The 15,228-nt window shown below is 53.3% G+C and overlaps 1 pseudogene; it reads right to left on the bottom strand.

Moving 5' to 3' along the window:
• LOC103071584 (lactoylglutathione lyase pseudogene) overlaps positions 1–15,011 on the bottom strand; it is a 34,086-nt pseudogene extending 19,075 nt beyond the window's left edge.
• Positions 15,012–15,228: the final 217 nt, after the last annotated feature.

Here is a 15,228-nt window from a genome sequence, read left to right as displayed (position 1 = left end):
CCCCCCCAGCCTTGTCTCTTTCCCTCCAACACACCAACCCATCCCCACCTCGGGGCCTTTGCCCCTGCTTTTCCCCCTGCCTGACACTCCCTTCCTCCTGACATCACATGGCTGACTCCTTCCCAGCAGCTCAGTGCCACCACCTGACCTTGTCCACGCCCCGGACACACGTCCCCATCGCTCTCCTCGACTTCTTCCATAGCAGTGAACGGCCGGAAGTACCTCACGTGTTAGTTTCCATGTCTGTTTCCCCCGCTGACCTCTGAGGGTGCTGTGCGCAGACAGGACCTGGTGGCTGGAGTGGCCTCCTCCTGGGCCTTGGGGAACAGAGGAGACAGGCCAGGAAAAGACAGATGAAGGTTGTAAGCTGAGACCCAGCACTCCAGGCAGATGAAGTTGTACGCCTGTGATTTACCCACTCTGCCCATCATTTATATATCAGATTCCTGTTCTGTGTAAGAAAATGTTCTGTGTAAGTCAGGAAAGGAAGCTGCCCCGGCTGCCCAAGACGGAAGTGCTGGAGGTGTGGGTGAGGGGAATGGCAGAGGGATGGAGGAAAACGGGCAGAATCAAGAGCTATCCGTGACTTCTCCCAGATTTCGTCTTTGGGCAACCAGAGATGCGATGTGGGGCTCTTCACTGAGGTGGGAGATGCTGGCAGAGGACCAGGATGAGGGAGGAAACATCCTGAGTTCATGCAAGAGAGAAGCAAAGACATTTCTTAAAAGGAACTGTATCTATTGTCTGTTTCTGCATAAGGATCCACTCCAAGACCTAGCGGCTTAAAACTAGAATCATTTCTTTTGCTCCTGAACCTGCAACTTTGGAAAGGCTCAGTGGGGACCGTCTGTCTCTGCTCCATGCAGCATCAGCTGGGCCGCCCAGCTAGAGCTAAAGGATCCGCCTTTGAGATGGCCCAGTTGATGGGTCTGGGGGCTGAGCCAGGGCTGTGGATGGGGAAAGGGGTTGGGGGCTTAGGTCCTCAACACGCCTCTTCACAGCTGCTTGGGCTTCCTCACACCATGGTGGCTAGGCTCCAAGTGAGCTGGACTCGGCCTTGGAAATCACATACCATCACTTCTGCCATGGTCACAAACCCACTGAGCTTCAAGAAAATGGAAGGGGATGGGAGAGATTGGAAAATACAACCAACCACAGTGACAATAATAACGAACATTTGCTGCACACTTACTCTGCACCAGGACCTGCCCATGCATGGGGTCCTTTCACCCTCATGATAATCCCAAGAAGGAGGTCCCATTATTAACCCCATCTTACACATGGGGACACACAGGCCTGGACAGGTGAAGTGACTTGTCCCACATGACACAGTATCTGAGTTCAGATTTGAAACTGGATCTTTCCCACCCGCAGCTGGCTCACAGCAGAGCTCAGTCTGATTTTTCTGTACCCCTCAGTGCCCAGCACAGGACCCGGCCCCAGACCCCAGGGGGCTGGCACTGGATGAGAGGCTGAAGTCAAGACAGTACAAGACCAGCAGGAGCTCTGTCGCTGCCAGACTGAGAACCTGGGAAAGCTTCGAGGCATTTGAGGCCTGACCCCAATGCCAAAAGGTGATGTCTGGTATGAGCTCCCCGGCGGCCCAGCGGCCCTGAGATAATCCCTGGGAAAGTGCCCCCACGGCCCTGTGCTTCCAAGGCGCTCCTGTCCTGGGGCCCAGGCTGGAGGCTCCAGAACATTCCTTACATTCCAGGGCTTTTCTCTGGGAGGAGGCCTCCTTCCCACAGGAGAGGACTGGAAAGCTCGTTGTGTTTTAGGCTAAACAGCACCAGCTCTCCACGGGGCGGCCTCTGTCTCCCCACCGACCCCAGCTGTGTGGCTTTGACCCTGTTGTGACCACTTGGCATTGGAGATTCTGTTTATTTGCCATGGGACCTGGTGAGAAACGCCCACAGGGAGTTGGGATGCCTGCATTCAGGTGGGCTCAGGAGCTGGGAAGACACGGCGGCCTGAGCCCCAGCTGGGCTGCCTGTCAGTTTGCTCAGTGACTTGGCCCAGTTGCTCCCCCGTCAGATTCTCAGGCTGTTCTACCTTCTGCCTGGATTCCGTTGGCAAACCTTACCTACCCGGCGCCAGTAGAAGCCACAGGTGTGGGGAAAAGGGGATTGGGGACCCTTCACATGCTGATACTTTGCATCTCCTCTTATCAAATCCTCGCAACTTCTTAGGGGGATATGGTGTTATCCCCATTTTACAGATGAAGAAACTAAGGCGAGATAAAGGGGAGATCACTAGCTGTAGGTCATGCAGCCAGCGAGGGGTGGAGCTGGCTGCTCCTGAGTCAGCTTGGGGCACCGCCCACTTTCAGGTTTCCACTGGCTCCCCATTTCATTCATTCAACAAAATCTTCTGGACCCCCAACTCTGTGCCAAGCACGATGCTGGGTGCAGCACAGGGTATAGCCATGAAGCAGGCAGGCATCATCCCTATCCTTATGGAATTCACAGACCAGAGGAGGCAGCACATGAGCAAAAGAAATATGAAAACACAAACTATGTTCAGTTCTCAAAGGACGGGGGCCACCTCGCAGGGAGAAGGAGTAACAGGAGAGAGAAGCCGGTGTAGAGACAGTGACTGGGCTTAGTCTTACTGGGAAGATGGACTCAGCATCTGGGGATGATGTACCCCTGTCGCCATGGTAACCATCTTGGACCTAGGATTCCCCATCCTCCAGCTGTGCATCTCTGGGCAAGTCTCTTCACCTCTCTGAGCCTCAGTGCCCCCCTCCCGTAAAAATGGGGGTAGGGAAGCCCCACCTCTCAAATACTGTGAGTGCTCCAGGAGCCAACACATAGGAACCATTTAGCACAGAGCGTGGCACACAGTAAGCACGTGGAAAATGGCAACGGCCATCTTATGTCGACCCGGGTGGGCTGAAGCATGGGGTTTGGAGGTGGGATGAGGAGAAATGGTCTTGCCTGCAGGCAGAGCCCACAGCATCAGCTTGGTTCTCGGAATACTCTAGGGGGAGAATATTAGGGAACCCTGAATTGTCAGAAACACCAGTGTTGTCAAAATAAAGTGACCTCTGCCGAGAGAACCATGGTGAAATGGAAGCCAAAATCATAGTTTGCCCATTTTGCAGAGAAGAAAACAGGCTTCAAGAGGAGAAGTCACTTGGCTTGGCTTCTATTAAGAACAGAAGCCCTCAGCAGAAATGAGCAAAGCTTTTCCAAAGCTTCTGTCCAAAACTGCATTCTCTCCCGCCTTTTCCCTTCCCCCACCCATACCAGGCCCACCCAATGCCCTGAAACTCTGGAATCCAAAAGGTATCCCCACAGAGCCTCCACCAAAAGCCCCAGAGAGGAACCAGGTTTCCAGTAGAGAGTGCGGTGGTCTTGGTGCAATGCCGTCACCTGCTGGCCATGCCTGAGAACTGCAGCTCTGGTTCAGCCACTTTGAGCACCTCCAATGGGCTCTGGGACCCTGCCTTCTAGGAACGTTCAATAAACAAGACCAGAGACAGACAGTAAACAAGGAATCAGAGGAGTAAGCAAGGTCATGTCAGATGGGCACAAGTTTTCTGCAAGAAATAAACAGGTTTCTGTGACAGAGCAGTTCTCAAGGTGCAGTCCTGAGGTCTGGGGACCAGAGAGAAGTTAATTTGTCCATTTCATCTCCTTCGCTCACAAGTGCACGGTGGAGTTTTGCAGGGTCTACATGGACATATGATATTGCAGCAGACTGAATGCAGAAGCAGATATCAGAATCCAACAGACTCTGTCTTCTATTAAGCCAGACATTAAAGAGATTTACCGAAAAACAGAGTCTTCTCACAAACTTCGTTTTGGAAACAGTTGTTTTTCATAAAGTGTTATTTATGTTAGCATGCAATGTTTATTTTTATTGTCTTTTTTTAGTGAATTAATAAACAAGTCTTCTAAAAGTCTCAGTTTTCATTTCTATTATGGTAATGAATGGATAAACCAGTCTTCCTAAAACATCTCAGTTCTAATTTATAATATGGTAGACTCTCTCTGTGACGATTTCTCTCTCCTCTTTTTCTCCCTGTGAGGTGTTCCCTGTCCTTGAAGAGCTGAGCGCAGCTGCCTCCCCTGGGCTGTGAGTTCCACAAAGGCAGGGGTGATACCTGTCTGCTTCTGCCTGTGCCCTGGGCACCCAAGGTGGTGCTTCACACACAGTAGGACGATAAGAAGATCTTTTTAAAATTTTTTATTGGAGTATAGTTGATTTACAATGTTGTGTTAGTTTCTGCTGTACAGCCAAGTGAATCTGTTATACATATGCATATATCCACACTCTTTTTTAGATTCTCTTCCCATATATGTCACTACAGAGTATTGAGTAGAGTTCCCTGTGCTATACAGTAGGCCCTTATTACCTATTCTATATATAGTAGTGTGTATATGTCAATCCCAACCTCCCAATTTATGCCTCCCCCCCCCTTGGTAACCATAGTTTGTTTTCTACATCTGGAACTCTAGTTTTGTTTTGTAACTAAGTTCATTTGTACCACTTTTTTAGATTCCTCATATAATATTCCTCATATGATATTTGTCTTTCTCTGTCTGACTTCACTCAGTGAGACAATCTCTAGCTCCATCCATGCTGCTGCAAATGGCATTATTGCATTTTTTATGGCTGAGTATTATTCCATTGTATATACATGCCACATCTTCTTTATCCATTCCTTTGTCGATAGACATTTAGGTTGCTTCCATGTCTTGGCAATTATAAATAGTGCCGCTATGAACATTGGGGTACATGTATCTTTCTGAATTCGAGTTTTCATTTTTTCCAGATATATGCCCAGGAGTGGGATTGCTGGGTCATATGGTAGCTCTATTATTAGTTTTTTAAGGAGCCTCCATACTGGTTTCCATAGTGGCTGCACCAACTATCACATTCCCACCAACAGTGCAAGAGGGTTACCCTTTCTCTACACCCTCTCCAGCACTTATTGTTTGTAGATTTTTTGATGATGGCCATTCTGACTGGTGTGAGATGATACCTCACTGTAGTTTTGATTTGCATTTCTCTAATGATTAGTGATGTTGAGCATCTTTTCATGTGCTTTTCGGCCATTAGAAGGTTTTGTTGAATGAATGAAATGGGAAACCAGTTGAGCCTTGTGAGTGGGCAGAGCCCAGGAGGACTCGGGGGTGACCATTTACTATATGGTAGGAGTATAAAGGGGTCCTAGGACCAAAATATTTGAGAACAAAAACGATAGAATCACTATGGATGGGGTGGTCAGGGGAGATGTCTGTGAGGAGGTGACATTCGGCTGAGACCTCAGGGCCACAAAGAAGTCAGCCATGGGAAAAGGGAACAGCCAGTGCAAAGATCCTGGAGTGAGAAAAAGGTAGTTGCCCTAGAGAAACAGAAAGGCAGGCAGCCTGGCATCCCAGAGAGTAGGGCAGTGCCCGATATACAGGATGGACTCAGTGAATGGTTTCTAGGTGAATAAAGGGAGAGAAGGAAAGAGAGAGGAGGTGAGAAGAGATATGGATTTTCTCTGAGGCACTGTCCTAGGCACAAAGTAGTGCTATTTAAAAAATACATTGATAGTGGTGATGGTTGCACAACAGTGTTACCATTGTAACTTTGTACCTTTGTAATTCAGTACCACTGAATTGTGTACTTAAAAATGATTAAGATGGTAGGGCTTCCGTGGTGGCGCAGTGGTTAAGAATCCACCTGCCAGTGCAGGAGATGGGGGTTCAAGCCCTGGTCCGGGGAGGTCCCACATGCTGCAGAGCAACTAGGCCCGTGCGCCACAACTACTGAGCCTGCGCTCTAGAGCCTGCAAGCCGCAACTACTGAAGCCCATGTGCCTAGAGCCCGTGCTCCGCAACGAGAACCCACCGCAATGAGAAGCCCGTGCACCGCAACGAAGAGTAGCCCCTGCTCGCCGCAACTAGAGAAAAGCCCGCGCGCAGCGACGAAGACCCGACGCAGCCACAAATAAATAAAATTAAATAACCATTTTAAAAATAAATTTATTTAAGATGGTAACTTTTGTGTGTTTTCCCACAAATTACAAATGAAATCTGTACCCTATTGTGTTGACTTTTAAGGTCATGGTCTTGAGAAAAGGCTGGCAGAGCCCACTCCTATTCCTTGAAAATGCCACTGGCTCTCCCCTCCCCACCCACCTCGCCTCCAAGCCTCTTAAGCCACAGTCATCCTTTGGGTGTAAGTTAGTTTTAATATCAAAATGGTATTTTCAACAAAAGAAACTACATTCGTGGGTGAAAACAAAATGCCAAGTTCAAACTCCGTTGCTGGATCCACGTAAAAATATTGTTTTTAATCAACAGCAGAATTTCTGTCCCCACCTTCAGCATCCCCGGAGGCAATGACGTGGAAAATGTCGTCTCTGGTCTATTCAAGTAAAACAGTGGGTCCCTGGGTAGATTCTCAAGAGGGCCTTTGGGGTCTTTTGTAGGGATGGGACCAGCCCCATCCCCTGCAGCGTATCCCTCCAGCTCAATATGTACACTATCAATATCTACACAAGCACAGCCCCCCGGCAGGGACCACAGTCGCCAGTCCCTCCACGCTGCCTATTAAAGGATTAAGCCTCCCCTTCCATCTGGGAGGCCAGCTCCCCAGCTCCCGAGGTCCTGCTCCTAACGAGCTGGCTGTTCAGTGGAGTCAAGGCCAGGGTGGGCATCAGCACGGCCGGGTCAGGGGGTGGAGGGCAGAGTTGCCTTCTTGGGCTCAGCTTCCTCTAGTATGAAGTCGAGGACACACGCACTCACACAGGATCCTAGAATTCCACCACCATCGTCAGTCTCAAAGGTGGCCTGGTCCCAATCCTTCTGCCTCCAGAAGGTTCATTAACCACCAAGATGCGTTTTTCCCTCCCTGGGACCAGCCTCTTGGAAGCGTCCTCCACGCCTGCCTGCCCCCGCTTTGCAGCCACACAGGACTAACAAGGTCCCTCACCAGTGAGATTCTCCCAGCCAGTGACCACATGCCCTCGGATCTTCTCCTGGAGTGGCATGACACCAGGGGCTGGGGATGATGTGCTTTTAAGGCTTTTCTTCTTCCAAGCCATCATTGCTCCCTCCACCAGGCCCCTGCCTGGCAGGAACATGGCCCACCTTATTTATCTTAAGGTGGATTTGAGGGTCCTCCTTTCAAGAACTTCGAACCAGTTTTCTAAAATTTGGCCAGAACGTATTAGAAGCTCCCCAGAATTCCACCTGGGCTGAAACAGTCACTCGGTCAGCCTAGAACTCAAATCTAACCTCTCACCTCAGATCACATGCACAGCGCACCGCCACTGCCCCTGGGATAAACTCTCTGGCAGCACCATCTGGTATTTGTCCATTTCCCACCTGCCTCCTGCTGCGCTCTCCACGACCTTTCCAGAATTTCTTCGATCCTCTCTGATCCCCAGAACTTTGTGTCCACCATTCCCACTTCCTGGAACTCATCCCCACTACTCTGCCCAGCCAGGGCTTGGCTTAGATGTCTTCCTCTTAGAAAATTTACCCTGACTGCCCACACCTCACTCTACCCCACCCCCACTAAATACGCTAGCATTAACGTTCCTGAAGATTGTGTGATGTTTAATCACCAGTCCTCCCCAACGCCTAGCACCGTGCCTGGCACGCAGTAGGTGCATCTCATCCTTGTCTGTCTCCTGGGTGCTTTCACAGCCCCACCATCCCTGTCATGGCACCCATCTTACTGCATTACCTGTTTATTTTCTCCATCTCCCCCACTGAGCTAGACGAGCACTGTGGAAAAGCCCGTGCGTGGGTCCCAGACCCAGAGCAGTGCTGGGCACATAGTAGGTCCTCAGCAGCATCAAGTCTTTGTGGTTGAATAAAAAGGCCCCCGGAATGGGAAATGCTTCGAGTGAAATGGGGCAAGGCAGCCACTAGAGGGCAGCAGGCACGTGCTTTCCCCAGTGCAGGCTCCACCCCAGCCCCGGTTCTGCAGGCTCCTCCGGATGCATTCTCCTCTCCTTCCCTTTGCGGCTCAGGCCTCTGGATCGCCCTTCAGGCCTCACCACCAGCTCCGCTAAATTAGCTCTGAGTCCCTGCCTATCAGAGAAGCTTTTAACCCCAGAGCAGTATTCAGTGACCCAAGCAACTTGCCTGCAAGGCCTCCAGGCAGGCCTCTGACCCTGCCCCTGAGCTGATCCAGTCCTCCAGGCCCTGCCTTGAGCTGTCCTCTCCCACAGACCCTGACTACCAGACTGAGCCAGCAAATCTGCACCCTCTTCCCATCCCCCCCCCCGACCTGGTGCCCCCTCTTACTCCCACCCAAGAACCCCTGGACTCGTTGCTTCTCCTCTCTGCTCCCAGAGGACCCTCCCCCAGCACTGAAGAGATCCAAACTCCCTTCCAGCCAAACTGTCTTCATCTCAGGGCAGCTAAATTGCACAGAAGTTAGAAGAGAAAGCTGAGCTAATTTACACCAAGGTGTAAATGGGTGATAGATTTACAACTGGTCTGACTATTCCAATCTAAAGTTTTATGTCCTAGAGCTTCCAAAGCTCTAAAGACCCCAAATCAAGGACTCTAGGCCCTCACCTGATGACTGATAATTCCATACACAATGGCATATCCTCTGTACACACCAGACGGGCATTTTTAGGGCCACAAACGCTGCATCCACTATTGCAACTATCAGGCTATTGTTGAAAAGAATCAGAGCCCAAATGCAGGTTATAAGGGGTTGATAGCATATGTCCAGTGGCCAAAATCTTGGGAGGCTGACTTTGTTTCTGACCCCACCTCAAAAGACACCACTCCTCCATCAGGCCTGAGCCACAGCCCAGCCCCTCCTTTAGAGTACTGAGAACTTTCCTGACCAGATGGCTCTTCCCCAGAGCAGTGACCACGTCCAACACGACTAGCTCCACCTCTCCCTGTGTTAGTCAAGTCCCAAACCTGTGTTAGCCCAGTCCCAGCCATGCCGACATCCAAGCTGTTAATAGTGACGAGGAGGGTTAGACCTGTTGTTAGTCAGAAAGAAATCCACAAGCCGTTAGTTTCTGCTGAAGGGAACAGATCAGGAGGGTAGGAGTTAGTCAGGTGAAGGAGGGGTTAATTCAGAGCAGGTCAGAGCCAGGCCAGGAGGCTGGAGCCCCCAGGTGGGTAGGGTTGGCTGTTAGTGGTCAGCCCTCTGGGGCAGCTAGGGCGAGACAGGGATTAGCTGGGTGAGAGCAAGAGTTAGTGCAAAGGAGCCAGAGATTAGCCCAAAGAGACCAAGGTGCCCACTGGAGGTGAGGCACAAAATCACCCCCAGGTGTGGCCCTGGCTTAGCAGCTGGCGGGCTCTGGGGAGGCAGGCTGGTGTAGGGACATGGGTGTGAACAGGACAGGGAGCCAGGGATGAATTTCTGGCTGGCCTGACGGTCTGCAGGGCTCCGTGGGCGCCTGGGGTTCATCTGTTGCTTCCCGCTTTCTCCTGCAAACCCCGAACCCAAGGTCTGCTTTCTTGCCTGGTTTCTCAAACTTCCCCCTGTGGACTGCCCTTCTCAATGACTTCAGTAGAAAAAAAGGCCCACATCTACTTCCAGTGTGGGAAACCCGGGTCTCCCAGCTCCAGGAATGAGAAGGGCCCCTCTAGCCAAGTTCTCGTTCTAGGAAAGGCCCCTCTCACTGACCTCTTGGCCATTCCTTCTCAGCACCTTGTGATAAGGCCAAAAGTCCCCTCTCCCTGACTTCTGGTGTAAAAGATACCCCTCTTCCCATCCTTCAAATGTGGGAAATGCCCCCTCTGGCTGACTTTCCTGTACTAAATGCTCCACTCAGTGATTTCCACTGCGGTTAAGACCCTTTCAGCGACTTCCAATGTGGGGAAGTCTTCACTTACTGACTTCCGGTGTGGGACACGCCCCTTTACTAACTTCCTGTGCGAGACACGCCCCTTTGCTGACTTCCTGTGCAGGACGCGCCTTTCATTAATTGCACCGCGCCTCTACCGGCCACTGGCCAGTGCAGAAGATTCTACCCTCGCTTCCCTCCAGAGAAGGACACACAGGCGCCTCCTCTCTGCTCCCTTGGCTGGGAGGAGCCGAGCTCCGCATTCTAGACCCACAGGCCTCCACACTCACACCCCAGAAGTTGCCCTGCTCCCGTCCACTCCCAGTGGCAACCAGCCTTGTGCACAGAGGAGGGATGCTGTGCTCAGAGGTCGGCCTCCCTCCCACACCCGCAGGACCACCTTTTCCTCTGGGCCACTGGTGTGGTTAGTAGAACCGGCCCAGTGGACTCTGAACTCACAGCCGATCGGGGCAGCAAAGTGGGGCATCTGTCTGCAAGGCCAGCCCCAGGACATTCGCTTGCCAAAAGGAGGGGGACCAGCCCCGAGGGGGTGCCCAGAGCTCGGCAGGGCTGGGGTTAGTAAGAAGAGAAAACAGAGTTAGTAGGGGCTGGGTTAGTAAGTCAGAGCACAGCACCAGCGGACAGGGGCACCTCAGCAGACACACACTGGGAGTCGCTAGGAGAAAAGGAAGAACACACGCAGGTCCATTAGTTTGTTAAGGGGTGGTCGGGGTGCAGTTGAGGCCCCCCGGGGTTAGACGGGTTAGTAATTGAAAAAAAGCTGTCTACGGAAAGAAAGCTGAGGAGGAGGGAGAGTGTGGGGAAGAGACGCTAATTAGGGGTTCAAAGCAAGTGTCCAGCCCCAGGCAGAGGGGTCTGTGTGCAGACCACCCAGAGCGACCAGGGTCTGCCAGGGTACGTGATGGGTCGAGTTTTCTGGGTCTCCCACCCCTGCCCTCATATATACGTTTTAAGCATCTGCCATGTGTCAAGAGCTTTATATTCCTGGGAATCCTCACTGCCACCTGTGAGGTGAGGAACGGGCCTCCCACTCTACTGCCGAGGAAACTGGGGTTCAGAGAGGTGAGGTGACTTGCTCAGAGTCACCCAGCAGGAAGCAGCAGAGTTGGTGGGTCCTGTTTGCACGCCCTGTCCTGGAATGTGGGTCTGCACAGAGATCCCAGGCCCTGGGCAGGGGCTTCCGGAGCCTCGTCTGCCCCACATCGTAGCCCCTGGAAAGGCCCACGAGCTGCAAGGTTAGTAGGGTCTGGCTGCAGGGGGTTAGTAGGGCATGCTCGGGCCTGGTTAGTGGGTTAGTCGGTTGGCAGAAGGCCGGGCACCTCGTCACACGCCACAGCGTCCCGGCCGAGCCCTGTGTTAGTAGGTTAATCACACCATGCAACACTGCCCCAGCCCCTCCAGCTGCAGCTCCAGAGGCCTCCCGCCCCCGCCCGCCAGGGAGCCGGGTCTGACCAGGGCAGGGGGTCTGCCTCCCAGCTCCTCAGCCCCACCAGAATCAAGGCTAGCCACGTAGACCCTGCCCAGAAGAATTTGGCTTCCCTACTTCTCAGCTTTGGGCCTCAGGGGCCCTCCCACACACACTTCAGTCCCCCTGAAAATGGACCCTGCTGCTTCTGGCTGGAAACCCCCTGCCTGGTTCTGGCCATCCCCTTCCCAGAAGGCTGGATCCTGTCACACTCAGGCACGCGCGCACACACACGCATGCGCGCACACACCAGCATCTTCTCACAGAAGGTCTGTTGCCCTAGAGCCGCTGGGTCCAGTGGACAGCTTCTCTGTCCCCTACTGCCAGGCCTCTGGCTACTCCAACCAATGGCCTGCCCTCCCCCAAATACTAAAACTGCATAGAGCGCACCTGGCTCCTGGAACCAAGTTCAGACTTCCCAGCCCCAGGGAAAGGGCTGCCTTTCCAGCCGCTGCTACAGAGCACCTGAGTGTGCCCTAGTTTTGTCATCTCTTTTCACAGTTGTAATTTTCCCACATAAACCCCCTTGTAGACTCTCCACGGTTCTAACTGATGCTCTGTAAGAAAAGGGTTCTGTTGCCAGTAAAGTTTGGGGGGAAACACTTAATCTTTTGTCTGTCCTTGAGTATTCACAATTCACTTTCAGAGGCTCTGATAAGCCCTGCACTACAGAAACCTACTGAATTTGAACTTTTTTTTTTTTAAAGAGCAGTGACGTCTCCTAGAACTTACTTTGGGCATCTCTGCTCTAATTTTCCCTTGGAAACTCTCAGCTAAACCACATCTTTCTCATCCTCCAAGGTCCTGATTAGTTCAGCCTTGCTGGGAAGCCTTTTCAGCCTACTCTGGGGTCTTACTCCCACCCACTCAAGCACCGAGAACCCGTGCCTCAGTAGACTGTTTTCTGCCCCGTCCCCTAATTCTCTGTGTGAGCTGGTTTTCTCCCACTCGGCGTGGCTGTGATATCCTGCAGGCTTGAATCATGGTCATATCTTCACTTATATTCCCCTCAAGCGAGTAGTACTGGGAAGGGCTCACAGTAGGTGCTCAATTCTGATGAGAGGGGTAGATATTAAATTCCCCAGGAAGCATTTGGAGCTACTATGGAGGCCATGCAATGCAGCCAATTCCTCAATCTGATTAGAGAGGGATATTAAAAACACAAGAGTCAGAAATGCCTCTGGATCAAAGATGAGGAGTTTAAAGTCCAGAGTGCCAAAGAGAAGCCCTAAATCTAAACTCCAAGATGGATGGGAGTGTTTATTGAGCACCTACTAAGAGTCAGGCGCTGTGCCAGGTGCATGATCTCACTGACTTCTCCCTGTGCCCGCCCCCCCCCCCACGCCCAGGTGAGCAGATGGCTCCAGTTTCAGAGTGGAAATTGGACTCACAGGGGTGAGGTGAGTTGCCCAAGGTTGTACGGCAGACTGCGCACCCTCAGACTCCATAGCCCAAGCTCTTCCCGTAACAGCCCTCTGCTGGGGGCGCCTCCTCGCTGCACTGGGTCCGGTGTCTCCCCGAGGCCTCCAGGGCCACCCTCGCACAGAATCTCCCAATGTTTCTACTTCCCAGGCCTCTATTCCTCCTCCTCCTCCTCCCTACTGGGGGTGGGAATTCTAAAGGGGAGTTGGCTCCAGCTGTCCATGTTTGTGGTGACCACCTGCTGTGGACTGAATTGTGTCTCCCCCCAAATTCATAGGTTGAAGCTGTGACCCCCAATGTGACTATATTTGGAGATAGGGCTTTTATGTAGGTAATGAAGGTTAAATGAGGTCATTAGGATGAGGCCCTAATCCCATAGGACTGGTGCCCTTATAAGAAGTGGAAGAGACACCAGATATCTATTTCTCTCTGTCTCTCTCTGTCTCTGTCTCTCTCTCTCTCTCTCTGTATGCACAGAGAAAAGGCCATGTGAGAACACAGCAATAAGTTCCTATCTGCAAGCCAAGGAGACAGGCCTCACCACAAACCATCCCTGCCACCTTGATCTCCGACTTCCAGCCTCCATAACTACAAGAAAATGCATTTCTGTGGTTTCAGCCATCCCAGTGTGGTACTCTGTTATGGCAGCCCAAGCTGACTAAAACAGGTCCCCTCCCCACCCTGGGAAAAGGACGTTGGGGCTCTTAAACTTGCCTAAGGAAAGCCGAGGCAGCTCTTGTGCCAGCACTGGGACTGGCCCCGCTGCGGGGGCTGGAGGGAGTGGAGAACGAGGAGGGGGGCGTGCAAGTGAGTCTGTGCCGCGTGATGCGGAAGCTGCACGTGTGGGGAGCCTGCCCTGCCTGCCTTTGCTCCCCAGGGACAGGGGTGTGGCAAGGGGCAGGGTCTGAGATTAGGCTGGGGTGAGGCTGATTCCAGACCATTCCCTTTGGATGTCCGGAGCAAGGCCCGGTGTCTGTCTCTTTCTGCTGAGCGCCACGACGATGCACACCCCTCCCCCCGCCTCCAGCGGGGTCTCTTGGAAACTCTCTCCTTTCAGGATAGCCCCTCCCAGAGCTCCGTAACACTAGGGAAAGGCCCAAGCTCCGCCCAGGCCCACCTGCCTCCTCCTGGTCACCATCAGGGAGAGAAGCAAGGAAAAGCCCCGTCCAAGAAGCTCCCACAAAAAACGAGAATCACTCACACAGCAAACGGCGCAAGACAGACTCCAGCCAGTGGCGCCCCGGGAGCTGCATCCACCCTCTATCCCACTGGGAGCTCCTCCCCAACTCTGGTCCCAGGTTCCTGCCCCTGTCCTGTAGGGTCCTTGGAGACCCAGCCTTGGCGAGGGTGTGGTCAGCGGGGCCTTGGCCCAGGCCCAGCTCTGCCTGGTCGCTGGCAGGGATTCAAGGAGAAATCAAGTCCTCACGGGGTCAGGCCTTAGGGCCTCCAGGCCTGGACCGTAGGGCCCAGCAGGCAGGTCCAGACAGAATCGGAGGGGACGGTGAGCTGCCAGCCTCCCTCACAGCCCTCGTGCTGTCCTCCAGAGCCAGGTCCTGTCCTCGGCTGAGCACCAACAAGGAGGGGGCCTTTATCCCCGGGGTCTCCAGCCCAGGAGTTGGGAAGGATGAGGTCTCCGGGGAATTGTCCAGGGTTCCTGAAAACCACCAAAGGCCGCTCCCTGTGTCACCGTGGCCAGAGTCCAGGGTCACCTGGGAGTCCTGGAGGGGCAGCCGGAGCAGGCACAGCAAGTGAGGATGGGGGCCTAGCCTGCACCCCGGCTTCCCACAGCCGCACCTCTGAGGGGGCCCTTCAAAGACCCCCAGTCTCCCTCCTGTGCCATCAAGACTGAGACAGGGCGGCGTGAGGGCTTCGGATGCTCATAACGCATACAGGGGGTGCCCCATCTTGGCAAATCTCGCATAAGGGGTGTAAAAGCAATAAAGGGGCCCCGGAGCCGGCCCACAGGCTTCACGGGCGGACAAGAAGCAAGTGTCCAGGTGGGCAGAAAGGGCCTTCACAGTCCTCGGGAGGCTCGGCTTCCCTTTACAACAGTCCCGCTGAGGGGACCTCGGTACGCCTCTCCCCCAACACACACACGTACACACACACACACGTACACACACACACACACACACACACACACACACCCCTCCCAGGACGGGGAGCTCATTCCCTCACAGAGACTGTGATAAAGCACGTTCTTACATGAAGACCTGAGAGGGTGGGACCGCATCTCGTGTTGACCTCCAGATCCTCAGCTTCTAGCCGGGAGAAGGCGCTTGGTCCATGTTTGTGCTGGATGAAGGCATGTGCTGAAATCTCTGCCATGGACCGATCCGCAATGCTCTTGATTCAGTCCCACCACCTCCACGGGACCACGCACAACGGCAGGAGTGTTTGGGCCAGACCTGGGGACCTGGGCCTGGATGGGGGGAGAATCAGCCTCCAAGAAACGAAGCGCAGCGGAACCCCTCCCTGACACCTACCCGGGCTTACCTGGCAGCGTGCAGCTCCCAGCTCCTACCCCACGCAGACCCTACAGGTC

This window comes from Lipotes vexillifer, unplaced genomic scaffold, assembly GCF_000442215.2.
Source record: "Lipotes vexillifer unplaced genomic scaffold, Lipotes_vexillifer_v1.1 scaffold691, whole genome shotgun sequence".
NCBI classification, from domain to species: Eukaryota; Metazoa; Chordata; class Mammalia; order Artiodactyla; family Lipotidae; genus Lipotes; species Lipotes vexillifer.
This window is presented reverse-complemented; position numbering and strand designations above follow the sequence as displayed.